The following is a 27,530-nucleotide window of genomic DNA, read 5'->3' as shown; positions in this document are numbered from 1 at the left end:
CTCCTCACTCTTCTCCTCCTTTACCATTTTTTATCCCCAGTAGGAAAACATTTCAGGCTATATGACAAAGTAAAATGAAAAATCCAGACAGTCTGGAAGGAAATGTTATGGGCAGAGAGCCACAAGAGAGGTAAGATATCCCACCTGGGAGTTTCTCTGACTTCAGTTCCAAGCAGCCCTTCCCCAAGTGTGTCCCCAAGTGTGGTTGCTTAGAGGTTGCCAGCAGGAGAGAATCCTGTGCTAGGGAGAGGTACAGACTTGGTGGGTTCTTTTCTCTTTTCTCTTTTTTTTTTTTTAAAGATGGACACAATATCTTTATTTATTTTATTTATTTTTATGTGTTGCTGAGGATCGAACCCAGTGCCTCACATGCGCAAAGGCAAGCGCTCTACCACTGAACTATAACCCTAGCCCCTTGGTGGGCTCTTCTGTTAAAAAATTATAAAGAATTTCAGGACTGTGACCACAGAGCATTAATCCAAGTGTGGGCTCTTCTAATCATGGGGTCCCTTCCCAACTTACTTTCCTGTCTAGAGGACTCCTTAAAGGGCCATGATGACTTGGATGAACACGCAGACACATGCTCATGAAGCTGCCAGTGTCAGAGAATGCAGGGTGCACCTTTATTTCAGGTAGACTCAGAGCCTTGACTGGGCGAATTACAAATCTCCAAGAATACAAGTTGAGTAGGATTTCCTCAGTTTTCAGTCCATAGAAGTTCATTCTGGATATTTCCTGGTGTTCTGCAGAGATTCTTTGGGATGATCAAAACTGTTCTTTCTTGTTATAATATAAAGCTTCACTTTCAAGCTCCCATTCTTGTGTCTTACAAACCTCCATGTTCAATACAAAGCCTGCATGTCCATGGGAGGAGGGAGAAGGGATTTCCCTAGGGTGGCCTGCAGGATAGGACCTGAACTGTGGGCTGAGCGCCTTGTCCAGCTCCTTGCTCACAGTCCCCTTGTGGGGACTGGGAGGAGCTGGTGCAGTCCTACTTGCCAATGCTCTGAGCTGAACGGTGGCTTCTGCTGATGTGGGGCACAGGTGCATTGCAGACATGCTCCATTTTCTTCAAGCGTCGTTTGCACAGGAAGGTCAAATGAGCCCTGAGCATCTGTCTTCCTGCCACCCTGGCAGCCGGCTGTGAAGGAGGGAGCTGATTAAAAGTGAAAGGTAAGAGGTGTCTCGTGCTTCCATAGGAGCACACACAGGTGTCCTTCATGTATATGCAAACTGAGATGATGCCCAAAGGGATTGGTGGAAAGAACACAGGGAGACCCACTTCAGGATAGATACTTCTATCTCCTGTCAAAATTAGCAAACCGTTTCCTCAGAGCTGCTGATCCTATTAGCAATCCTTCCCCTTTATGTTTGGTTTCAAATTAGAAATACTTCCAACACAGTAACAGTTTTCATTTTCTGGGATTACCACAGTGACCCCACAAAGAAAGCAACCAGAGCCCCAATCCCAACATCTTGTTCTTAGGATTTCTCAGAGGAGTCTGTTGACAGGAGATAATATATAACAGAGTCTGTAATAGGTTTTCTCAGTCTTCATTCCCGGGGAGACCCGCTTTGCCTCAATGTTCCGGTGTATTTTCTTTGTAGGAAAGATACTGTCTTCATCACAAAAATTAAAAAGATTTTTAGTAACCACTTTGGGCTGGTTGTAGCTCAGTGGTAGCATGTGTGAGGCACTGGGTTCAATTCTAAAAAAATATATATATTAAAAAAAGAGAAGTAACCACTTAAACATAATTTTGGGGGAGAGATCAAAGCCAGTCATATCCTAGAGAGTCTACATACCTTAAAAAATTTTTGAATTTTGTGTGTTTTTATAATCGACAAGTGAGATTTCAATAATGGAAAGTCACATGCATTGGTACAGCTGTGACCTCGATGGCGATTAGTTGGTTGAGGCCGGAGACACTGCTTAGCTTCTGAGAAACTAAGCCTGGCGTGCTTCATAACTATCCCTCTCCTTCTCACCACTCTGGTGCATATTTGAGCATGGGAGGGGCTGCATCCTAGCTACAGGACAAGCAAATTATATATTGTGACCTCTGGAAGGTGAACATTCAAGCTAGAGTTCTATGGGATAAATCTCAAAGTCTAGATACAGGCACCAGTCACACCACAAACCTCCATCAGACCCTCCCCTTATGGGATTTCAGGATGTGAGTCCTTGAAGGGATGAAGTGGGGTGGTGGGCAATTTCTGGAACCAATCTCCAGGTCTGCCTCTTGGCAGAGCTAACTAGCTCGTCTATACAGCTCACCTGCGATTCAATTCACTTACAGTGTATGCCCATCTTGGTCTTGGGGTACCTGGATTAGGTTGAATAACTAGGGCACAGCTAACAGACGAGACACCATCAGGTAGTGTTCTAGGGCTGCTGTGTGATGTCTGCTCTGGACATCAAAACTATAGCTGAGCTTGTCAGGAGGGACCACCTCATTTCTATATCTATGTTGATTGATCTGTTCCCAAAGTGATTCTGTGATTTGGCAATTCATGAAATCAACAAAACAAAGTATTTGCACTCACCGTGGGTGGAGAATACAATTAACATGTAGAGAGACAGGTGTGGTAGGCCATTTTATCAGAGATGAAAACATGTATTTTGGCTGTTCCCAGCAAGGAAGCATCAGGGACCATCTCAGTGCCTTGGAGAACAAGTTATTCCTGGGGTTCTGAAGGGCAGGAACTGTCCTAACCCCAACAGAGGTGAATTAGTTGAAACTTGTGCTCATCTTTTTCATTTTCAAAGGTGTAAAGTCAGAGCTTGCAGGACCTTGTGTGGGTGAAGCAGCAGGAAAGAGGTTGTCATGAGCTCCCCCAAGCTGGATTTGGTGTCTTTAAGCTGAGGTTCAAAGATGCTCAGATTCCTCTCAAGGGTTTTGAAGGCTTTCCTGATTCTCCAATCTAAGAGCATCCAGGCCGTGAGTAGACATCTGCTCTTTGCAATGTGGAGCAGTGGTAGAAATAGAGGACCCGGTCTCACCCCTCAGATCTGGAAGACACTGGACCTGGAGGGAGCTCATGGTGCCCCTGAGAGAGACTCTTCCTGGGTTTGGATTCTCTGATGCTGCTGGTTAAGTGAGCTGAGGGTTGGGCTTCAATTTCCTACTCTGGGAATCGTCCTGAGCTGTGGTGGGCTGAGAAGAGAAGAGTGTGAGTACATGCAGATAGAAACATCCAATTTTTTTTCTAAGGAACCCGTAAAAGACTTTACCTGTGTGGTCAAAAGATGATCCTGTCTTGTCTGGATTCCTCCTGAGATGCCTCTCACACCTCACCCTTCTTTCCCCCTATCCATCTATGCAGGATGTGATTTGCCAGAGTCAGAACACAAATTGTCTGCCCCCTCAGTGGCGCTTGCACTGGGTTTTCCTTCAGTATCTCATTGATCGTGAGCCTGGCTATGGAGGCTGCTCGCTCTGCTCATTGTCCATTTCCCGGGGCTGGTTTTTCTGCTCTCTATTGTGGCTTTGTTTTTCCCAACCTGGCTGGGCTCCACTCTGTGACTCTGGGTTTCACGGGAATGCCGTCTTAGCCATCCTGTGGCACGAAGGGTCCCTTCTGGTGGGTGTGGCAGCTGACTGGTGGAATCCACATCATGTCATGTCCTCCCATAAGCAGCTCTGCGTGCATTAAGGACCAAAGTGGTTCTGAGCAAGTAGGAGGCAGTACTGTTGCATTTGTGTTTCTCGTTTTCTGATGAATTCAAATGCTGATCTGAGTGATCCAGGTGGTGGACCAGAAAAATATATTTTTATGTATTTCTCTTACAAGCTAAAGGGCCTGAGGCACATGCCCATCTTTCCAATTGCCCCTTAGGCCATTTTTTTCTGCACCCTTAATTCCAGCTACCCTAAACTCACTTCCTCCAGCTCTCTGTCTTGTTCTTCTGCTCACAGGTTCCCTCTGCCTAGAATCCTACCCTTATCCTGTCTGGTGAACCCCTGTTCACATGGCAAAAACCTGCTCCAGGGCCTTCCCCCTCTTGTGGTAGCATGGACCACTCCCACCTAACACTGGAAACGCTGTTTTAATTGTATGGATTATTTCTATAGACAAGATAGTCCAGCTCACCCCATGCAGTCAGCTGTCTGGTTTAAAATCCCAGCTCTGTCTCTTACCCCATGTGCAGCCTTGGGAAAGGTACTGAACTTCTAGTACCTCAGTTTCCTCACCTTAAAAAGGGGATGATAATAAAGAAGTGCTTACCTCAGTGGGTTCTTGTGAGGATTAAATGGGTCAGTACGTGTCAGGCACTGACAAAGGGTCACATACCTGAGACGGTGCTGGGCAAGCGGTTCATGGTTATTATTACTAGCCTGAAAATCCTTTGTGGGCCATGCTAGCCTCTTGTCTTGGATCTACTACAGATGGCTCATGGTGAGAGTTGAAAACATTGGTAGAATAAATGCATGGGCCGGAATGCCTGCCTTCTGTCTCGGTTCAGTATCTTTTCAGCCTGAGAACAGGGTGACGGGAAGGATTCTGGGAAATAGCAAGCACAATGAGACCATTGAGGTGAGGAACAGTGGCGTCCACCGCCCATGAGCCCCACTGACCCTCAGTAACTCAGAACATCTTCCTGAACAGTCAGTGTTTCTATATCCTCATCTAGCATGGGGAGGGAAAGGGCACAGGTGATCTCGATGTTCCTGATTATTCCGGCACAGTTTATTATGACCATGATTATTTTTTGGCCTCCCTTCCCTGTGAGCTAGATAGGGGTCACTAGTTTCTGAAGCAAAAAGAACCCATGACTACAAAGGCCCATTAATCATACCCCTGCATCTTCTCCTTCTCCTTCAGTGTTTCCAATTTTATCCCCTGACATCATTTCCCAGGTTCCCAAGTTGGAAATATTTGCATATATATATATATATATATTTTTTTTTAAATCTCTCCTTCATCCTTTGGGTCTTTTAATTTTAAACTTTGAAGAAAATCGGACGTCGACCCTCTCTTTAACATCATTGTCTTCAGGCATTTATTATTTCTTTGCTCGACTTTTACTGAATGTCCCTAACATTTAAACCTTGAATGTCTCTGTCCATTTAAACCTTGCTCAGTACAATACTGCTAAAAGAAAAATCTTGGATTATACTACACACAAAGAAGATTTTTAAAAACTTCCAACTTGATCATCACACACTGCCTACCTGTACTGAATTATCACACTATACCTCATACGTTTATACAATTAAAGTCATTTTAGAGTATGTATTTCCTGGACTATGTCTCACTATTTTTTTTCCACTTTATTTTTTTTATTGGTTGTTTAAAACATTACAAAGCTCTTGACATATCATATTTCATACATTAGATTCAAGTGGGTTATGAACTCCCATTTTTACCCCAAATACAGATTGCAGAATCACATCGGTTACACATTCACAATTTTACATAATGCCCTATTAGTAACTGTTGTATTCTGATACCTTTCCTATCCTCTACTATCCCCCCTCCCCTCCCCTCCCCTCTTCTCTCTCTACCCCATCTACTGTAATCCATTTCTCTCCTTGTTTATTTTCCCATTCCCCTCACAACCTCTTATATGTAATTTTGTATAACAATGAGGTTCTCCCTCCATTTCCATGCAATTTCCCTTTTCTCTCCCTTTCCCTCCCACCTCATGTCTCTGTTTAATGTTAATCTTTTCTTCCTGCTCTTCCTCCTTGCTCTGTTCTTAGTTGCTCTCATTATATCAAACAAGACATTTGGTATTTGTTTTTTAGGGATTGGCTAGCTTCACTTAGCATAATCTGCTCTAATGCTGTACATTTCCCTGCAAATTCCATGATTTTGTCATTTTTTAGTGCTGCATAATACTCCATGGTGTATAAATGCCACATTTTTTTTTATCCATTCATCTATTGAAGGGCATCTGGGTTGGTTCCACAGTCTAGCTATTGTGAATTGTGCTGCTATGAACATTGATGTGGCAGTATCCCTGTAGTACGCTTTTTTAAGGTCTTCAGAGAATAGTCTGAGAAGGGCAGTAGCTGGGTCAAATGGTAGTTCCATTCCCAGCTTTCCCAGGAATCTCCATACTGCTTTCCAAATTGGCTGCACCAATTTGCAGTCCCACCAGCAATGTACAAGAGTACCCTTTTCCCCACATCCTCGCCAGCACTTGTTGTTGTTTAACTTCATAATGGCTGCCAATCTTACTGGAGTGAGATGGTATCTTAGGGTGGTTTTGATTTGCATTTCTCTGACTGCTAGAGATGGTGAGCATTTTTTCATGTACTTGTTGATGGATTGTATATCCTCCTCTGAGAAGTGTCTGTTCAGGTCCTTGGCCCAGTTGTTGATTGGGTTATTTGTTATCTTATTGTTTAATTTTTTGAGTTCTTTGTATACTCTGGATATTAGGGCTCTATCTGAAATGTGAGGAGTAAAAATTTGTTCCCATGATGTAGGCTCCCTATTTACCTCTCTTATTGTTTCTCTTGCTGAGAAAAAACTTTTTAGTTTGAGTAAGTCCCATTTGTTGATTCTTGTTATTAACTCTTGTGCTATGGGTGTCCTATTAAGGAATTTGGAGCCCGACCCCACAGTATGTAGATCAGAGCCAACTTTTTCTTCTATCAGACGCAGAGTCTCTGATTTGATATCAAGCTCCTTGATCCATTTTGAGTTAACTTTCGTGCATGGCGAGAGAAGGGGATTCAGTTTCATTTTGTTGCATATGGATTTCCAGTTTTCCCAACACCATTTGTTGAAGATGCTATCCTTCCTCCATTCATGCTTTTAGCCCCTTTATCAAATATAAGATAGTTGTGACTTTGTGGATTAGTCTGTGTGTCCTCTATTCTCTACCATTGGTGCACCCGCCTGTTTTGGTACCAGTACCATGCTGTTTTTGTCACTATTGCTCTATAGTATAGTTTGAAATCTGGTTTCGCTATGCCGCCTGATTCACACTTCCTGCTTAGAGTTGCTTTTGCTATTCTGGGTCTTTTATTTTTTCCATATGCATTTCATGATTGCTTTATCTATTTCTACAAGAAATGCCATTGGGATTTTGATTGGCATTGCATTAAACCCATAGAGAACTTTTGGTAATATCATCATTTTGATGATGTTAGTTCTTCCTAACCATGAACAGGGTATATTTTTCCATCTTCTAAGATCTTCTTCTATTTCTCTCTTTAGGGTTCTGTAGTTTTCATTGTATAAATCTTTCACCTCTTTTGTTAGGTGTATTCCCAGGTATTTTATTTTTTTTGAGTGAATGGAGTGGTTGTCCTCATTTCCATTTCAGAGGATTTATCGCTGATATACAGGAATGCCTTTGATTTATGCGTGTTGATTTTATATCCTGCCACTTTGCTGAATTCATTTATTAGCTCTAATAGTTTTTTTGTAGACCCTTTTGGGTCTTCTAGGTATAGAATCATGTCGTCCGCAAATGGTGATAATTTAAGTTCTTCTTTTCCTATTTTTATGCCTTTAATTTCTTTCGTCTATCTAATTGCTCTGGCCAGTGTTTCGAGAACTATGTTGAACAGAAGTGGTGAGAGAGGGCATCCTTGTCTTGTTCCAGATTTTAGAGGGAATGCCTTCAATTTTTCTCCATTCAGAATGATGCTAGCCTGAGGCTTAGCATAGATAGCTTTTACAATGTCGAGGTATGTTCCTATTATCCCTAGTTTTTCTAATGTTTTGAACATAAAGGGATGCTGTACTTTGTTGAATACTTTTTCTGCGTCTATCGAGATGATCATATGGTTCTTATCTTTAAGTCTATTGATGTGGTGAATAACACTTATTGATTTCCGTATATTGAACCATCCTTGCATCCCAGGGATTAACCCTACTTGATCATGGTGCACAATTTTTTGATGTGTTTTTGTATCTGATTTGCCAGAATTTTATTGAGGATTTTTGCATCTAGGTTCATTAGAGATATTGGTCTGTAGTTTTCTCTCTTTGAGGTGTCTTTGTCTGGTTTTGGGATCAGGGTGATGTTGGCCTCATTGAATGAATTTGGAAGAGCTCCCTCTTTTTCTATTTCCTGAAATAACTTGAAAAGTATTGGTATTAATTCTTCTTTAAAGGTTTTGTAAAACTCTGCTGTATACCCATCCGGTCCAGGGCTTTTCTTGGTTGGTTGTCTTTTGATTGCTTCTTCTATTTCATCCATTGATATTGGTCTGTTCAAATTGTGTGTGTCCTCCTGACTCAGTCTGGGCGAACGGGAGCTTGAATTCGGCCGATTCTGACTCGGTGTGTGTTCTGAGAGGCCCAGACTGTTCGCCCCAGATCCACATCAGCTCAGCATTGCCTAGTGATCCTGAGCAAACAGCATTTAGACGGTTTACGACTCCCTATGCCTAGCTGAAGAGGTCAGAGACGTGATCTCTCCGCGCCCGCCGCCATGTTGGATCTTCACTATTTTTTTTCAAAACCATGCCTTTACATTATTTTTGTAACACTGTGTTCTATTCTATGAAGACATTTAACTGTCCTTCATCAAGATCTGTAGGGAGCTTGATAAAAGATTTAAACTATTTACGGTAGAAGCAAAGCAGCAGCAAGCTAGTCTTTCCCAGTAGGTTTTCTCTGGGAGCCGCAGGGAAGAGGGGGGCTTTGTTGTCCCAGTTGGCTCCAGATCCACCCCTCATCCATCCCCACGTGGCTCTTGCCCTTAACAATGATATTACAGGTGAAGGGTTTAGTTGTTTTTCTGAAATTGTTCACAACATATTATGAGAATAAGGTAGCCCAGACATGCCAAATGCTTTAGCGGCTTCTTGTGGACACTTTCACTTATCGAGGCGTCACACTGGGCATCTCAAATGCTGTACTTTCTTCCTCCTCACAACACTGCAAGGTACAGACTTGTCCCCTTGTTTATATCAAGGAAGCCGAAGTGCAGAGTAGTGCTGTCCAGATCACTCAGCAAGGCTGCCCTTCAGACACGTCTGCCTCCAGAGTTCACGCTATGTAACTCTGCTTCTCTACTGATGCTGGCCACAAGGAGTTTCTGTGACCTTTTGTTAGACTCTATTTGATATTCATCTTTTAATTCTTGTGGTGGAAACTGAAAGACGATTCCATAATGCTGTTGTACAAAGTGCTGTCTGTGTGTAATAGCAATTGCTTTATTTTATCTTTGGCTTATTTCTTTCAGGCATTCAGAGCTGCCCTTTAAGCCTAATATTCTGAAATATGAAGCATATACTTTTATTCCACTTTTTCTCTTGTTTAGATATTTTCTAGTTTATTACTGTTTTGACTCTTTGCCCCAAGCTCTCTCCTCAGGAGGCTGGCCTCCTGTGCCCTTCATACTTGTGTTTGACCTTCTCTGGACGCCCAGTACTGTTATGGTTTGGATGTGGAGTGTCTCCCAAAAGCTCATGTGTGAGACAATGCAAGGAGGTTTAGAGGAGAAATGATTGTGTCATGAGAGTCTTAACCCAATCAGTGAAGCAATCCCCCATGGGGTTAACTAATTGGTAACTGAGGGCAGATAGACTGGAGGAGGTGGGTATTGGGGGAATGGCTCTGGGGTATATCTTTGTATCTGGCAACTAGAGACTCTCTCTGCTTCCTGATCATCATGTGAGCCCCTTCCCTCTACCACTCTCTTCTGCCATGTTGCCCTGCCTCACTTTGAACCTGGAGGACTGGAGCCAGCTGTCTATGGACTGAGACCTCTGAAACTGTGTGCCCCGAAATCAACTTTTCCTCCTCTAAAATTGTTCTTGTCAGGTGTTTTAGTCACATCTGAAAAAAAAAAAAAAAAAAAGCTGACTACGACAAGAACCATGTTGTCCTTAAGCAGCATTTTCTACAGAGTTCCTATTGGGAATACATGATGGCTTTGAATAAGGCAAGGGAAAGAATTCTTTTTCCATTCTGGTTTCAGAGAGCTTCTCATCTTTTAAGGCCAAAGGATTCAGCAACACCTTGGATTTGGTGTCTTTCAGCTGAGGTTCAGAGATGCTCATCTTCCTGTCAAAGGTTTTGAGCTTAGAGCCCAGTTTTTTTCAATCATTCAAACCAGCATTTCCTGAGCTGGGTTTCCTGGAACAGTGTTCAGGTTGCTGAGACAAGAGTGTCAAAAAGTGGTGCAGTATCTCTCAAAAAATTGGGAACTGGGCTGGGGATGTGGCTCAAGTGGTAGCGCGCTTGCCTGGATGCATGAGGCCCGGGTTCGATCCTCAGCACCACATACAAACAAAGATGTTGTGTCTGCCGAAAACTAAGAAAAATAAATATTTTTTAAAAAATTCTCTCTCTCTGCAAAAAAAAAAAAAAAATTGGGAACTACTACATGTACACCTGCTCTTTAAAAACTGATAATGCTCAGAAGTATGTTATAAAGCTAAGAAGTCTCAAAGAATGTTTCACCTTGGGTTTTTCTAGAGCAGATTATGAAATAAGGACTGACGGGAAAATAGTTCATTTGGGAGACATAGAAAACAACAGAAGACACGTGGGGAATTGTAGGTGAAATGGTCTGCGTCCCAAATTTAATATGCTATACAATAATCCTAAAAAAATCCCCAAAGTTGATCATTTCAGAGTGCCCAGGTCCTGTCACCTGGGCCCTGAGGACACTGTGGACTCCTGCACATGTCACAAAGACTTTGAGAATCCAGCAGCACTGCCTCTAGGTCAGAAGAGACCACCACTGTGGCCCTGTTGCTCCCAGGTCAGTGGAGGGAGCCATAGTCGGGGAGGCTCCAGGAACTGGGCTTGGTAGCCACTAGCTTCATGTGGCAATGGAGTACTTGGAACGTGGCTAGTACAACTAAGGAACTGATTTTTAAATTTTTATTTTAATTAGTCAGCATTTACATGGAAGTGCCAGAATGTTCCTGGTGGCTACCTTACTGGATGGTACCACTATCCAGGATGCACCTCCCCAGGATGCACATGGAGGTGTGCCGCACCCCATGCTGATGTGCTCAGCCCACTCTGACACATAAGGATGTGTTCCCACTCTCCCCACTCTCCCTGTGTCCCCTCAAGGGCTTCGTACCCTTCTCTTGTTCTCTCAGAGGTGCCTACGGCCTGTGACTTCTCCAGTATCCTGCAGTCTTCTTCTGCACGCTCAGCCAGCTTCCCAGAAGCTTCTAGATGGCTTCCATTAAGCACTGCCCCATGGCTTCCCCATACCTCTATGAGGTTTTAAAATGAGGTCCCATGAGGCACTTTAGAGGACAACTTTCTCCAGCATCCCAGAGCGGACATTTCTAGTATGTTCTGTTTCGTGGCCCCTCAGCAATGTCTTTGTCAACCTGTGAGACCTCTTGCACAAGGTCTGGGTCTTAGACCTAGGAACTTCTTCCTTGGGTGCTCTGTGTCTGCCCTACCGTAGGGGCTGTGCCTCCTCTCGGTGATGCCTACATTGTTTAGAATTTCTTTGTTTCTTATGCTCTCTCCTATGACACCAGACCTGTGCTAGGATTATTAATTTTTGTATTCGACTTTCTTTACTATGCAGGTTGGATCCTGAATGATACACTGTGATAATCTGACCTTCATATGGGAAGGAGAAACATGAATAAACTCTTACTTAGAGAAGATGGGATCCAAGACCACTGATGGGTTCTACACCAAGTTTATACACTAAATTGTACACTTGGATGAAAACATAAGCTATACTTCAAAAATCCCCGTATCTGATCATCACTTGTAACTAGAATCTTTGCCTACTTACAACTTTCTAATATTAGAGAAGAGAGAGAATAGAGTAAGTGCATCGCTTATTGCTCCAATTGAGAAATTGGAGCAAGGATACCACGGCCCATCATTTAGGCATGAGTGTGGGCAGAGAAGGTGAACAGGGAAGGTCCAAGAGGGATGACAATAGAAAAGACTCTTTTTGCTTCACTCACCAAAGACAGGGGTCTTTGTTAAAGAATTTTTGAAACCTTTTAAAAATGGTAATTCAACAGCTAAGGGTTGAGTTGAAAAAGAGGGCTGAGTGCAACTTTTTTTTTTTTTCCTAGTTGAGGTCTACTTCTTGGTGTTGTGAATTTCCGGCCCCTCAGAATCTTATAGAACATTTTGTTCATTAAATTAGGACTTGGCCAGGAGAAGAGAACACTCATTCTTGTCTGAGAATCCCCCTAAAAATAGAATATTCTTTTATCTAGTTCCTTCTGTCACAATTTAACAATCACAATTTAAAGCTGTCATTTGTTGGGCCAGGTTCTCAGCTCAGCATCTTCCATTTATGTCATATTTAACCTTAAAAAAAAAAAAAAAAACTTCACCAGACAGATGGATAAATTGAGGTTAAGAGAGGTTAGGTAACTTCCTCAAGGCCACACAGCCAGGGCAGAGCTGGGTTCTGAATCCAGGTATAACTGACTCCTCAGATCCCAAACGCCATCCATCCTGCCTCAAACGTTGCCATACATTGAGAAAACATTTTAAATTTTGCTATTTCTTTTGGAAACTACCAGCACTGACTGCAGTAAAAGAGAGGGCTCTCAGGAACTGCTGCTAAATAGATGGGGAGTTTGGGGGTAGAGGAAATAATGGTAAAGAAAAGGACTTTGGAGAATTGGAAAGGCAAGGAGGACTGAGGTGTTGCTATGGATTGGATCATTGTCACCTAAAACCCATGTGTTAAAGACATGGTCCCCGGCCCACGGAGTGTGGGAGGTACCGTTACCTTTAAGAGGTAGAACCCAGTCGAAGGTCTTCTGGTCACTGTGGGGTTCTTTTGAAGGGGATATTAGGACCCCAGCCTCTTCTTCTTTCTCTCCTTTATTTCCTGGCCATGAAGTAAGCAACTTTTCATTTCCATCTCTCCCCACTATGATGTGCTGCTTCCCCACAGGCCCAAAAGCAATCGGGCAAATGGACCGTGGACTGAAACCTCTGAGAGGGTGAACCAAAACAAACCTTTTCTCCTTGTAAGTTGATCATCTCAGGAATTTTGTTACAATAGCAGAAAGTTGATGGATACAGGAATAAAGATAAACGAAGTAGACCCACCCAAGGCCTGAAAATCTACACAAGTTAACAAGACCAGGAGAACCCCTCGGGGGAGGGTGCAGGCCTAGGAGGGTGCTCTCTAGAATGCAGGGAAGTACAGTACATGGGAGTTTAGAGGGGAAGGAATTCAGCTGGTCTAAGTGAGGGGTGATGATAACTCATGAATCTGGGAAAGGACACTATTCTTAAATCTACAGCCAGGGTGTGACCGATCTGTCCTAAACCAGGATTGTATACTGAGGACAGAAGATGGTTTTGTTTCAAAGTAGAGTGAAAGAGCAAATATCCTCAGGACTCACCGGCCCTCATTTCCCATGTGTGAGGCAGGAGTCTAGGAAAAAGCCAAGGGGAGCAGAAACCTTCCCAATCAACAGGTGATACCTCCAGGGAGCCTCTGTGCCCCTAGATACCAGGAACCAGAAGGGAAAAGGGGCGAGAGGAATCCCATCGTGGATAGCTCCCAAAACCAGGATTGCAACTTTCCAAAGGAATGGTTGTTCTTGGACTGCAGGGATCTTTCTTGTCTCTGAGCAGAGTCTTCCAGAGAATTCTTTCTTAAAACATGGAAGAACCGCTGAGGCCTGGGCCACGGTCTCCCCAGCTGTAATAATGAGACACGGTGGCAGTGATGATGCTGTCACTGGTTATGTTCACATTGGTCTTATGAATGTGCAACACTACCTTCTTTTACTGAGAGCCCACTACTTCCCATTCATCATGCCTGGTTCTTTGTATGCAATCTCACTTAAGCCTCAGAAAAAATCATGTGAGGTATTTTACCGAGAGGGTAAAGAAGTCAGGTTGAATTTGGAAGCTAGAATTTGATGCTGGGCTGCTGGACCTCAGAACCCATGCTTATAATCAAGCTGCTATCGCAGTGGGTACTCCTGATGAACCATCCTCTCCTTCCATCCATCCCACCAGGTCCTGATTCACATCAGTCTCAGCTCTCCTCCAGTTAGTTCTGAGATTCAGGGGAATCAACGCCATCCCTAGCTCCTGGGTAGATCCTAATCTCATAAACCTGTAAGCTCGTGGCTTACAAATTCTCTGAATGGCTCTGTATTTGCCGTTTTTGGTCTAGATGGAGGCCTGAGACTCAGCAGGGGCCAAGCATGGCCTTATCTTCCATGATTGGGGGAGAGATTGTCTCTCCTGCCACAAGTAAGATAGCAAATGGTTCCAGTGGTGGTGGGGAGTCATCTCATTGCCGAGGACAGGTGGCCTGGGGACAAAAGGTACACACAGGAGACTTGAGAGCAGAATGAATTATAGGCCAGCAGCACCAGAACCCTGACCATTTCCTGCACGCAGCACTAGTGACTATTAACTTTCTCACATGTCATCTCATAAACTTCCTTGCTTATCCAAGACAGTTGAAGCAGAGCTACTGTTTCTTGAAGTTCAACCTGAGCACATCTATGTTCTCCCTCAGTTACTTGCCAAAAAAAAAAAAAAAAAAAGTGTTCATTGTCTCTAAGAGGCATTTATCATCTCAATTATACAAAAGCCTTTCTGGTTTTCTTTACCCTTTAAACATTTTGTAGCATCTTAAAAAGCCTTCAGCATAAACCCAGCTCCTTGAATGATTCTTAGAGTTAGTTTTTATTTCCCCCTTTTCACAAATATTCACTAACATCTCTCACTCCAACTAAGTAAGAGATACTAATGGTATTTCTTAACCTGCTTTAAAAAAAAATCCCTCCTATTTGATCGTATTCCAACATGAAAGATCACAAAAAGTCATCTTTTCAAAGGACGTAATGACAGGAATGAAGGGATCAAAACACCCAGGGAAAGCCTGTTGTTTCCTGTAGCCCACGGTGGCATGTTTCCAAGCCTGTGAGTAGGAGAGTGGAAGGCAGGTAGGGGACACTGGCAGTAATGACAAAGGGGGCTTGTGTGAGGCTGAGGTGGTGGGAAGGAGCAGGACCCAGAGAAGTGGGTTCCCAGGCCACCTACTCCATTGCTCTTCAGAATAGAAGGTTCAATAGAGACTGTAACACCCTACACTTAGGCCCTGCTAAGATCGTGAGCATAAACCACCGAGAAGGGCAAGTTAGAAACAATGGCCATTGTGTGTATGCCACAAAGATCTGCAGTGTTCTGGGAAAACCTGAGATGTGGGGACAGTGTCCTGGGAGAATAGCTCCTTGGCTTCTAGGGAAGATGTAGCCTAAGAAATGAGGTTGGTATGAGCTAATAGGGACCATAGATTGTCATCAGATTCTATGTGACTTACTGAGTCTGAGCAAAGTGCCAGCGGAGACAGAATGATTCCATGCGGTGTCACAGAGCAGAGGGAACGGCAGTTTAGAGATGCCTAATGATATTCAGATCTTGGACCTGCACTGGGACGTTTTTCAATGCTGCCAGCTTTAGTTTTGGTCAAATCACTATGACTTTGGACTTTAATTCCAGAGCATCAATATGAGAAGTGGGGGCTTGCCTGGTGTGACAGGGTTCATGATATTTTTTACCCTAGAGTGCAGGCCACAGCATCAGATATTTTCTTTTATCTCTGCATTAGCCTCTTGAAATTCTCCAACCTAGAAAACCAGAACCTCACACCCTCTTGTTTATTTTGTGAGAGGGGACAGTGAAGGCTGGCCAAATAATTACAATAGCTGTTGCTTTCAGAAGGGGACTTACTTAACAAAATAGGTAGGAAAAAGGTAGAAATAGGAGAAAGAAATGGGGTTTTGAGCCTCTATCTTGTTACTTAATTCCTTCCTTGAAGATAGTTATATCAAATCCCTGTCTTCTTTAAAAGCAATATCATAAATTAGGACTCTATTCCTTAAAATCCAGTTAATAATCAAAAATAGTCATTATTGATCATGAAAAGAAAAATGTGCAATGGGGAAAATACTTTACCCATCAACTAGATATATTTGAAAAAAAAAAAAAAAACCTTTTAAACAAAATTCCCTCATAGGGGTGGAGGGGGAAGGGAGGAGGGGAGGTTCACTGGATTGGATAAGGCAGAGTGGGGGGATTGGATAGGGCAGTGTGGGGGGAGAGGAGGGTGGATGGGAATGGGAAAGACAGTAGAATGAGTTGAACATAAGTTTCCTACTTGCATAATACACGACCAGTGAAACTCCACATCATATACAACCACAAGAATGGGAAATTATACTCTATATATGTATGACATGTCAAAATACACTCTACTGTCATATATAACTAAAAAGAACAAATAAAAAACAATTGCCCTGAAGCCTTCCATGTCCAAAGTACAACCAAGAGGTTTAGTAAATAGGCCTGGGCAAGAGAGAGAGAGAGAACTTCCTAGGTTCATTTTGCCAATTGAGAACCAAATTTGACTCAGTGTGGTGGTGAGTGCCTATAATCCTAGTGACTTAGGAGGCTGAGGCAGGAGGATCACAAGTTGAAAGCCAGTCTCAGCAACTTAGCAAGACCCTAAGCAACTCAGCAAGACTCTATCTCTAATAAAATACTGGGGATGTGGCTTGATGGTTAAGCTCCCCTAGGTTTAATCCCTGGTACCAAAACAAAACAAAAAAAAAAAAAAAAAAAGAAAAGAAAAAGAAAAAGAAAGGAAAGACAACCAAATCTGGAGGTCATTCGTTTGCAGGTTCAGGGTCCCTCCTCTGTTAAGAAGCTGACTCCTGTTTCCTGATGGTGAAGGAAGGATATGAGACAAATAAAAAGACAAATAAAAAGGCAAATCCCACCCTTATTGATTGTGGAGAGCAAAGAGGAAGACATGTGGAAGGATCAGTTACCCCTGTGATCTATGTGAACAAGGAACAGACATAGGATTTTTGTCTTTATCAAATGTTATTGCAAATGCTTTTTAATAAGCACCGAGTACAAACTATGCAATCAGAATGTCTCACAAGGAAGTTAGTGAGTTCTGTAATGTGTGCAAGTTATCATGGGAAAAGGTAGAATTATTATTTCTGCATTTTGTTTATGTATATTTTTTCATTATGAGAACATACACTTATTGTAAAAAGGAAGACTTCTACTCTCCTCACCTGGAGCGATCACTGTGCTGTAGCGCATTTCCTCTTGCCAGTTCTTTAATAGAGATCCCAAGGAGTCTCTGTAGTTTCTAGGAATCATGGGTCTGATTTTTGGAAGAAAAATTTAAGAAAATAAAATAAGAGATAAGAGAGTAACTAATGCATGAAACACTCAGAATCACATAATTTTAGACAGTTTAGAATAAACCGTAGGAGTAGTTTGATATTTTCTGTCATCTTAGTATTATAATGAGGCACGAAGGCACATAATTTCAGAGTCTTCGTTGTCTCCTGCTGCTTTAAGAGAGCCATCAAAATGATGCATTCTACAGAGAATTAATGAATGAGAATGAAAGCACTCGTACCAGGGACAGTAAATAGGATTATAAACACAGGAATACCTTTGGGACATGATGGTATTACGAATCATATTTAAAAAGTACTCAGTAAATGACTTTTTTACTTAAGGGTCTCATGGTCCTTATCTGTACTGAATTTAATTGTTACTGTTTTATTACAATTTATTTTTCCATATCTCAGTGACCTACAAATCCCTTAGAGAGTCACAGTTTTGGAGAAATTAAACTGCAGCTTAACACAGGTCGACTTTAGTAAGCTGTTGAGTTTTGCTTTGCATGAGAAGTCGTTCATAGTAGATGAGGAAATATGGTTTCGACCTGTGGTTCCCAACCTTTTACGAGGAAAGGGCCCCTTTATAATGTTGTTGATTCCTCATATAATAATGTTTTTATATTCGTAGTTGACGGTAAATATGCACATGGATTAGTGGATTCTTTGTAATGATTGCTGCATCCCAGTTCATAGGTTAAACTTTATTTCTTTTTTAATGGAGAAAAGTAAATGGCTTGTAAAGAGAGGTGCTTTCCCTGTAAATGGAAGAATACTGACGGGTTCTCTGCATCTTCCTCTAAGTCTCTCATCTGGCTATTTCCGTTTTTTCTTCAGTCCTCTTGTTTTGGGAATCCATCTTTCTTAGGACAATCATGTCAGGTCCAAACAGGAAAGCATGTCCCTGCAGTGTGGCTCTGGCCTCCTTTCTCTGATGTGTGGTGAACACATACCTTTACCCCATAAGATGATGATATGCAAAAGAGCCTAATGGCTGTCTGTTTTTTGCTCCTTTCCTTCCTTCCTTCCTTCCTTCCTTCCTTCCTTCCTTCCTTCCTTCCTTCCTTCCTTCCTTCCTTCCTTCCTTCCTTCCTTCCTTCCTTCTTTCTTCTTTTTTTTGTTACACATGGGCCAAATGCTGCAGAAATGTCCTCATAAATCGAATCAGAGACTCACCGGTGTTGGCTTTCGAGAGTAATAATTCAACTTCAATGGGATCCCGCAGACATTCCTCCAAAGTGACGGAAGGAATGGAATCACGTTTTGAGAGGATATTACCTTGTTGACACTTCCTTTGATTTCTTTCAGGGCCCATATCCTGCCGCTTTCTGCCCTGTTTTATCTTGCGATATTACCATTCCTCATTATTATTGGTTCAGAAAAGAGAGAGAGAGAGAGATGTTTTGTCAATTCAATTCATTCGGTGATGGCTGCAGAGCATTCACCATACAGCTGGAAAAATAGTCTGTGGCTTTCATTCAAAAGATGATCTTTCTTTGGGCAGGAACAAAACCTGCATTTTCTAGAGCAGAGAAGTACTTATGTTGTCAGAAAGACAGCCTCTTTTAGCTTTTAAAAAATATACCAACTGAGAACTGGTTTTGTGATGCAAATTGGGTGCCTGGGACTAAGCCGCTTTGAAAGGCAGTAATGGAAGAGTTACTCTGGTGTAGGAGGCCTGGAGCCCTCCAGGATAGTCCATGCAGACGCTGAATTTCTTATTTTTCTTGGTGTTTGAAAATTGCTTCTTTCACATAGACACAGTGTCTTTGTTCAGAAAGTCTGGGAATACTGTACTTTAAAATTTAAATCAGTCAGTATGTTACCAGGAGAGCGGTCAGTATGATGGCTAGGTTTGAAGCTGGTTCCACCATTTAGCTGTGTGAACGTGAACAAGCTACTCCAATACGTCTCAGTTTCCCCATGTGTAAAGTGGGAGAAGAAAACAGACTCTACCTCATAATGTTATGAGGTTCAGTGAGATATGGCATAGCCCCTGGCACAATGTAGTAGCTCAAGTGATGCTAGCTATTATTATTACTTTTATCGATAAAATAAATTGCTAATAGACAAAACAGCAGTTGGCATTTTTTAGCCATTCTAAGTTTTAACATCTTTAGTTTTTCTCATGCTGTTTTTGCATGACCCCAGTGGTTGAACAAGTTTGGTTTGCTTTTGGCTTCTCATTGTGGTGAGGAGAGCCTACATCATGGGAATCAAGGGAAATAACCTTTATAGGGTGTCAGCTCTGGTGGGGTGGATTGAGGGAAGGTCTGAGGACGCAGGAATTCACTCCAGATTGGATACTGCTAGAAAGTAGGGCTGTCTAAGATTAGGTATCTCCATGCTTCTCACCCACAGTAAGGGGAGGCTAGATAGAGGACACAATTTTGTCCTCATTTGGGACAAGAGATTTTGTGGGTGGAACAGTGACCTTGTTTTTTTTTTTTTTTAACTGTGTTTAGACAAATTATGAAGTGGACTTGCTTGGTCTTATTTTATCCCGGTTTCAGAGCAGCCTTGTAGGGGGAGGGTATCCTGGGATGGTCTGTTTCTAATGGGAGAATCACAGGGTCTATTCCCGTGAGCCAGACCAGATTCTGAAGTCAGGGGCTACTCCTTTCTCAGTTGGTACAACTAGCATTCTGAAGAATTATTCCAGTTATTTAGGTAAATAATACCTCCTTCTACCCTGAAGAGTTAAATGGGAACTTATCCATGTTTTTAGGAAAAAGTTACTGTTGTTGTTGTTGTTATTATTATTATTTGCAATTTATTTCTAGGTATTGTTCTATTGCTGGGCTTCTGACAATGTGAGACTGCCTGCTATAATTTGGATCTAGAATATTCCTAAAGGCCTATGTGTTAAAAGCTTTGTTCTTGGCTGAGTGCTATTGGCAGGTGGTGGAACCCTTGGTAGGTGGGGCCTAGTGGGAGGGGGTAGGCGATTGGGAGCATGTTCTGGAAGGGGACTGAGAACATGGCCTCCTTTGCTTCTAGCCTTGAGGTGAGCGGCTTGCTCCCTGTGCTCCCCGACGTGATGTTTTGTGTAGCTACAGGCCCCAAAGCAGCAGTCCTACTGACCGTGGACTAAAACCTCTGAAACCATGAGCCCAAATAAACCTTTCCTTTTAAAAGTTGATTCATGTCAGATAGTTGTTAAAACAATGCTAACACAACACCAGAGGATCTTACATTCTGATCATGGAAGACAGACAAAGGAACAAACCGAAGAAACAGTGTTTTCTGGATAAATGCTTCGAAAAAAAATAAACAGTGTTATGTTAAAAAATAATGAAGGAGGGGCTGCTACTAAGAATGAGGACAAATGTCACAGAAGGACTTTTCTGGAATTCAAATTTGCTGCCCCATAGTCTGTGTTTAGTTTTTTTTTCCTCTTGATTTACATGAGCTGGGTTTCTTCTGGCATGCACACACTTTTCTACAGGGGATACTAGGCTACTGACAGATGTGAAATAGAAAATTTTGTTGTCCTTTAAGAATATTTGAAATACTTAATGATTCTCAAATCTATTGTGGGAAAGAATAGGGTGAGTCATTTGAAAATTCACATTTATGGATTGTGGGGCTTGCAACATGCCCATTTATCTCAGAATGGTGGCATGAGAAATAAATCAAACCTGGAAGATATTTTGAAAAGGAAAATACTTTCGAAGTTGCTATCATTATTTGCATTGTAGTACATTAGCAAATCCACTGTTTTCCCTGCCTTCTTGCAAACGAAATAAGTTGAAGCAAACTTTCCCATTTCTGCTTTTTTTTCCCCTTTGAGTATTTATCAATTCACATGAAGAAAAATTTATTTTTTCTCCCCCAGAAAGACATAACTCACTACTTAAAATCTGCTTAACTTCCTTTTGATTTCCTTTGGTCTCATTTTATATCAAATGGCTCTCTCTCTCTCTCTTTTTTTAGCCTACAGATAGAATCATTCCCTAATTCAATCTGTGCCACAACAAAGACAGACAGAAAGAGAAGGGAGTATTTTTGTTTGCATTCTAGTTCAAACCAAAAGAATAACAGCAAATTGTTCAAGGTCTATCAGCAGAGACAGTCAAATGGTTCTTAAACCCAGCATCAAGCATCAATGAGCAATTTCTTAAATTGATCTTCTTTCATATGGATAAAATTGATATTTAGGGGTTGGGATTTTGGCTCAGTGGTAGAGCGCTTGCCTGGCATGTAAGAGGCACTGGGTTCCATTCTCAGCAACACATAAAAAAAATAAAACAAAGGTATTGTGTACATCTACAACTAAAAAAATGGATATTTATATCACTTAAAACAATTGCTGCACTCAAGTTTGCAAAAAACGTTTATGTTGTACAAAACTTATTTTTCTGTGGATGACCAATATCAAATCTGAGATCCATTCTATTAGAAGAATTCTATCTCATGATTATGGCAACAAGAGAACGAAAAAAAAAGTGCCTTTGTGAAATTATATTAATACCTTTAAAGTTGTAGATTTATGGTGACTCATACCTAAAATCTCAGCAACTGAGGAGGCTGAGGCAGGAGGATCAAGAGTTGAAAGCCAGCCTCAGTAACATCGAGGCGCTAAACAACTCAGTGAGACTCTGATTCTAAATAAAATACAAAATAGGACTGGGAATGTGGCTCAGTGATCAAGTGCCCCTGAGTTCCATCTCCGGTACCAAAAGAAAAACAAACAAACAAAAACAAACTTAATCTAATTAAGGAGGTGCAAGATTTCTACAATGAAAACTACAGAACACAAAGAAAGAAACTGAGGAAGACCTCAGAAGATGGAAAGACCCTCCATGTTCTTGGATACGCAGAATTAATATTGTTAAAATGGCCAAACTACGAAAGGCAATATACAGATTCAATGCAATCCCCATTAAAATAACAATGACATTATTCACAGAAGTAGAAAAAAGCAGTCCTAAGATTTATTTAGAAGAGACCCAGAATAGCCAAAGCAATTCTGAACAAAAAAGTGATGCAAGATGCATCACAATACTTGATCTCAAGTTATACCACAGAGCTATATTAGCAAAAACAGCATGGTATTGGCATCAAAAAAGACATGAAGACCACTGAAACAGAAGAGAAGACACAAACAAATTCATGTACTTGCAGGAATCTGATAGTTGACATACTTGACAAAGGTGCCAAATATATATATGTGTGAGGAAAGATAGCCTTTTAAATAAATGGTGCTCATAAAAGTGGATGTCCTTATTTATAAGAACGAATTTAGATCCCTGTCTTTCACCCTAAACAAAGTCAAACCAAAATGGATCAAAGACTTAGACATTAGACCAAAAAGCTTACAAGTGCTAGAAGAAAACATAGGATTGACATTCCATCACATGGGGCTTGGCACCAACTTCTTCAACAAGACCCCTAAAGCTCAGGAAATGAAACCAAGAATTAGTAATTGGGATGTGATCAAATTAAAAATTGTCTGCATAGCAAAGGAAATGATTAAGAGAATGAAAAAGAGCCTAAAGAATGAGAGAAAATCTTTGTGTGCTGTTTCTCTGATAGGGCATTGATATCCAGAATACATAAAGAACTAAAAAAAAAAGTCAATACCAAAAAATCCCACGAATAGCCCAATCAATAAATGGGCAAAAGAAGTAAACAGAAACATCTCAAAGGAAGATACACAAATGGCCAAGAAATATATTGAAAAAATGTTCAATATCTCTAGAAATCAGGGGAAATGCAAATCTAAATTACACTAAGATTTCATTTCATTCCAGTCAGAATGGCAATTATCAAGAGCACAAGTAATAATAAATGCTGGTAAGGATGTGGGAAAAAAGTACACTCGTACATTGTTGGTGGAACTGCAAATTACCGCAACCACTCTGGAAAGCATGTGGTGATTCCTTCAAAATGTCATATCCACAATAAGACCCAACTATCCCACTCCTTGGTATTTTATCCAAAAGAACTAAAATTAGCATGCTATAGTGTTACAGCCACTACAATGTTTGTAGCTGCAAAATTTATAATAGCCAAACTATGGAATCAACCTAGGTGTCCCTCAAGATAAATGGATAAAGAAAATGTGGCATATACACACAATAGACTATTACTCAACCATAAAGAATAATGAAATAGAGGTTTAATTTCATTTTGTTATTACATTTGAGGATTTCCAGTTTTATCAGCACCATTTGTTGAAGAGGTTAACTTTTCTCCAATGTACATTTTTGGTGCCTTTGTCTAATATAAGATAACTGTAGTTATGTGGGTAGACTCTGTGTCCTCTATTCTGTACCATTGGTTTACCAGTCTATTTTGGTGCCAATACCATGCTGATTTTGTTATTATTGCTCTGTAGTGTAGTTTAAGCTTTGGTATAGTAATGCCACCAACTTTGCTCTTCTTGCCAAGGATTTCTTTGGCTGCTTTGGATCTCTTATTTTTCCAGATGAATTTCATGATTTCTTTTTCTATTTCTATAAGGAATGTCATTGGGATTTTGATTGGGATTGCATTGAATCTATATAGTGCTTTTGGTAGTAGGGTCATTTTTACAATATTAATTTTGCCTATCCAAAGGTAGATCTTTCCATCTTATAAAGTCTTCTTTAATTTCTTTCTTCAGTGTGTTGTAGTTTTCATTGTAAAGGTCTTTTACATCTTTTGTTAAATTTATTCCCAAGTACTTTATTTTATTTTTGAAGCTATTGAAAATGGGGTGGTTTTCCTACTCTCTCTTTCAGTGGATTTTGTCACTGATGTACAGAAATACCTTTGATTTATGGATGTTGATTTTACATCCAGCTACTTTTCTGAATTCACTTATTAGTTCTAGGATATTTCTGATGAAATGATTTGGGTCTTATAGGTATAGAATCATATTGTCAGCAAATAGTGATAATTTGAATTCTTTTCCTATCCATATGTATCCCTTTAATTTCTTTTGTCTGTCTGGTTGCTCTGGCTAGAGTTTCAAGAACTATGTTGAATAAAAATGGTGAAAGAGTGTATCATTGTCTTGTTCCAGTTTTTAGAGGGAATTCTTTCAATTTTTCTTCATTTAGAATTATATTGGACTGGGGCTTAGCATAGATAGCCTTTACAACATTGAGGTATGTTCCTGTTTTCCCTAGTTTTTCTAGCGTTTTGAAAATGAAGGGATGCTGTATTTTATCAAATGCTTTCTCTGCATCTGTTGAGATGATCATATGATTTTTATCTTTGAGTCTATTGATGTGATAGGTTACATTTATTGACTTCCGTATGTTGAACCAACCTTGCATCCCTGGAATGAACCCTACTTGATCATGTACACTATCTTTTTGATATGTTTTTGTATTCGATTTGCCAGAATTTTATTGAGAATTTTTGCATCTATATTCATTAGAGATATTGGACCAAAATTTTCATTCTTTGATGTGTCTTTGTCTGGTTTTGGAATCAGGGTGATATTGGCCTCATAGAATGTGTTTGAAAGTGTTCTCTCTTTTTCTATTTCATGAAATAGTTTGAGAAGTATTGGTGTTAGTTCTTCTTTAAAGGTCTTGTGGATCAAGGACCTAGAAATTAAACCAGAGACCTTGCGCCTAATGGAAGAAAAAGTAGGCCCAAATCTCCATCATGTTGGATTAGGTCCCAACTTTCTTAATAAGACTTATAGCACAAGAATTAAAGCCAAGAATCAATAAATAGGATGAATTCAAACTAAAAAGCTTCTTCTCAGCAAAAGAAATAATCAATGAAGTGAATAGAGAGCCTACAGAATGAGAGCAAATCTTTACCACAAGCACATCAGATGGAGCACTAATCTCTAGCATATATAAAGCACTCAAAAACCTTAAAACCAAAACAAACAAACAAACAAACAAAAAAACCCAAATAACCCAATCAACAAATGGGCCAAGGAACTGAATAGACACTTCTCAGAAAAGGATATACAATCAATCAACAAACATGAAAAAATGTTCAACATGTCTAGCAATTAGAGACATGTAAATCAAAACTACTCTAAGATTTCATGTCACTCCAGTCAGAATGGCAGCTATCAAGAATACAAACAATAAGCGTTCGCAAGGATGTGGGGTGAAAGTACACTTATACATTGCTAGTGGAACTGCAGCCAATCTGGAAAGCAGTATGCAGATTCTTTGGAAAACTTGGAATGGAACCACCATTTGACCCAGCTATCCCACTCCTTGGTTTATACCCAAAGGACTTAAAAACAGCATACTACAGGGACACAGCCATATAGATGTTTATAGCAGCACAATTCACAATAACTAAATTGTGCAACTAACCCAGATGCCTTTCAGTAGATGAATGGATAGGAACACTTTGGTATATATACACAATAGAACGTGATTCAGCATTTAAAGAGAATAAAATCATGGCATTTTCAGGTAAATGGCCGAAAGTTTTCTTTGATATGAGGATGCTGATTCATAATGGCGATGGTGGGGGAGCATGGGAGGAATGGAGAAACTTTAGATAGGGCAAAGGGGAGGGAGGGGTAGGGAGCGGGTCAGGGAGTAGAAATGATGTTGGAATGAGTTAATCATTACCCTAAGTACATGTATAAAGACACGAATGGTGTGAAAATACTTTGAAAAATTGTTCTCTACATGTGTAATATGAAATGAATATTGCATTCTGCCATCATGTATAACAAATTAGAATAAATAAATAATTAAAAAAGAATAATGAAATAATGGCATTTTCTGGTAAATGGATGGAAATGGAGAAAATCATGCTGAGTGAAGTAAAGCAAACTCAGAAAATTGCTTTCTCTCATATGTGAAAGCTAGAGCAAAATAAGGGAAAGAGTTGGTGGCGGAGGGGATTGGAAATCATAAATATATAGGGAAGATCAGTGGAGTAGAAGGAGACCAGGAGTGAGGGAGGAAGGAAGGGAAAGGAGAAGAAAAATGGAAAGAATTTAACAAAATCATGTTATATTTACATAAAAAGGTACCAAAAGGAATTTCAACTTTATGTATATGTAGAAGAAAGGAAGTTTAGTGAAGTAGAGGAAGAAGAATCAGGGAAGGGAGGAGGGGAGGAAAAAGGAGTGAGAATGGGAATTAAAATTAAATTCCTTGCATGTATAATTTCATCAAAAGAAACCCAAATACTATGTATAGTTATAATGCTTTAATAAAGATAACTCTAGCACAAAAAATTTAAATATTTAAATAAAAATTAATACTTCTTTACCTTTTAATTAATTTTGTATTTTGCTGTAACTTTAAAATAAAATTGTTAGTTAAAAACTTTTACAATTTTTAAAATTCATTAATAAGATCATTGTCTCCACACTTCCCCTTAGCATGCCAAATCCTAATCCTTTAAGAAATTCTGCTTGCTTTTACCACACTGAACCTGTTGTTTAATTATTTAAATTTTTCTCTGTAAGTTTCCTATTCTTGATCACTCGCTGGCCCTTCATTTCTGATAATTTTAGCTGGTTAACACTTAAAGAGGTTGGCACAGTTCCTTTGAGCAGGAAGAAGGGCAACACAGAGTCAAAGGTTTAAAAATTCCTTCCTTTCTTGTCAAAGTTTGCTCTGAAAGCAGCTAGGATCTGAGAATGGATGTTTCATTAGCCTATTAAGTAGTTAATTTTTATCCTTCTGCCTCTAACTGTAAGTGAAGATAACTTCTATACCTTTGTAAGAGAGTGGGAGGACATTAAAATGGTGTTTATTAAGCAAAATGCTCCATATCTGTGATAGCCACTTAACTAATTGAGAATTTGGATTGTGACTAATATTGAAGGGATGGTCAGGCTTCACTAGTCAGTAAAGACAGGAACAAGATGGCACCATGGAAACATCAAATTTGCAAGTTGAAAAAATATTGCATTTGAAATTTAATTAACATGTTCCTCTTGGCTACAAGTCTAAGAAAAGAAAAGTCTGCATTTTTTGGTATCGCTTTCTCTTGAATACAGTATTGTATTTTTGGTTCATGAATATAAACTTAGTTTCCCTTTGGTCACTTCTATACCTTGTGTTGAATTCATCTTTCTTATATACATATTGTTTGCATGTTGTTTTTTTTTTCTCCCCAAAGATGTTACCTGAAAAATCCAGGGGTAAGTAAATTTCACTTTAATTACAGAGTTATTCTTTTACATCACCAACATTTATAGTCAAATGACAAGGCAATTAACTTATTTTTAATTTTTTTTTAGTTACAGATGGACACAATATCTTTATTTTTATTTATTTATATGTGGTGCTGAGGATCAAACCCAGGGCCTCACATGTGTGAGGCAAGTGCTTTACCACTGAGCCACAACCCCAGCAGACAATCAACTTATGAAGAGAAGGGACCATAGCATTTTCTGAACCCTTCACAGTTGAGAGCTCTATACTGACTCTATGGAAGGCACTCTGCGTTGTAAATCCTTATTATGAGAGATGGCTCTTTTTTATT

At 40.4% G+C, this 27,530-nt stretch overlaps 1 protein-coding gene and 1 non-coding gene across 4 annotated transcripts in view; one reads left to right on the top strand and one right to left on the bottom strand.

The window, feature by feature from the left end:
• LOC144365147 (uncharacterized) overlaps positions 1 to 27,530 on the top strand; it is a 535,192-nt gene that overhangs the window by 25,500 nt on the left and 482,162 nt on the right. The gene's annotated exons all lie outside the window — the stretch shown is intronic.
• On the bottom strand, positions 21,054 to 21,183 carry LOC120888768 (small nucleolar RNA SNORA31). The gene has a single exon (XR_005732455.1). It is a non-coding gene; the product is annotated as a small nucleolar RNA SNORA31 (small nucleolar RNA).

This window comes from Ictidomys tridecemlineatus, chromosome 6 (genome assembly GCF_052094955.1).
Source record: "Ictidomys tridecemlineatus isolate mIctTri1 chromosome 6, mIctTri1.hap1, whole genome shotgun sequence".
In the NCBI taxonomy this organism is placed as follows: domain Eukaryota; kingdom Metazoa; phylum Chordata; class Mammalia; order Rodentia; family Sciuridae; genus Ictidomys; species Ictidomys tridecemlineatus.
The sequence above is the reverse complement of the archived record's forward strand: the minus strand, read 5'-3'. Positions and strand labels throughout refer to the sequence as shown.